The following is a 1,263-nucleotide window of genomic DNA, read 5'->3' as shown; positions in this document are numbered from 1 at the left end:
TCGCTGCAGTGGCCACACAGAGCTCACAGATTATGAGGTTTATTAGGGAAGCACCAGGCTACAATTTGAGTTCAGGAAAAATGCTCAGTCTCTCTCTCCAGCCCACTATCCCTCAGCCAACAGTCTCTCACAGTCTCTTTCTCAGCAGAGCAATGCGTGTCTCTTGCGTCTCTTTCCCAGCCACGCGTGTCTCAGGAGCCCGTGTCTCTTTCAGCAGCACATCTTCCTCCACCAGCAGTCAGAGAGAGTTCTGCTTCCAGGAGGCCTCCTTTTGAGCCCGGTAGGGTGGTCAAATTAGCCAATCATAGCATCAGAACTCTAAGCACCTGAGAGAGAGTGGGCACCTCCCAGAACATTGTATTGTGCCACGTCCAGCAGAAATACTCCACGTGGACACCTTCAGCAATCAGGAGCTCCTCAGTTGCTCATAGCAAATCCCACCTTGGAGTTTACAAAGACTTATGGGTAGAAAAGCCACACAAAGTAATTTACTACAGTGCAGGTGGTTATAATGTAATCCCCTCCATTATAAAATCATTATGAGCAGCCAATCATTTGAAAGGGAGTTCCCTTGGGGGTGTGGCCTGTTTCCAATATATATGGACATTCTGGCAAAGCTCTTTGGCTTTTTGCTTAATCTGTACCCTGCATCTGGCTCATTATTATCTGACCTCCAGTTCTTTGGGCTTCAACCAACAGTCTGCCATATTTCCTGCCAATCTTGGTATTAGTGCCTTCACAGCCTGTGAGCCATCAGCTTACCATCTTACCTGTCAACCTTGGATTCATCAGCCTTCACAGCCAACAACATGCTATATTGCCTGCAGTCTGACATAGGACCCACAGATTCGAGACTTGCTGGTCTCTATAACTGCATGTTAACCCAAGCCACGGTATTTTCAATCACCTCATATGCGTATGAAAGCTGGACAATGAATAAGGAAGACCAAAGAAGAACTGATACTTTTGAGTTGTGGTGTTGGCGAAAAATACTGAAAGTACAATGGACTGCCAGAAGAACGAGAAAGTCTGTCCTTGAAGAAGTGCAGCCAGAAAGCTCCTTGGAAGTAAGAATGCCCAGATTCATCTCACCTTCTTAGGTCATGTTGTCAAAAGGGACCATTCCCCAGAGAAGGATATCATGCTTGGTAAAAGGGAGGATCAGTGAAAAAGGGGAAGACCCTTAATGAGATGGACTGACACAGTGGCTACAATTATGAGCTCAAAGGATTGCGAGGCTGGCACAGGACCAGGTAGTGTTTC

The sequence above is a fragment of the Orycteropus afer genome, unplaced genomic scaffold, assembly GCF_000298275.1.
Source record: "Orycteropus afer afer isolate SDZICR_OR568_19922 unplaced genomic scaffold, OryAfe1.0 scaffold00035, whole genome shotgun sequence".
NCBI classification, from domain to species: Eukaryota; Metazoa; Chordata; class Mammalia; order Tubulidentata; family Orycteropodidae; genus Orycteropus; species Orycteropus afer.
This window is presented reverse-complemented; position numbering follows the sequence as displayed.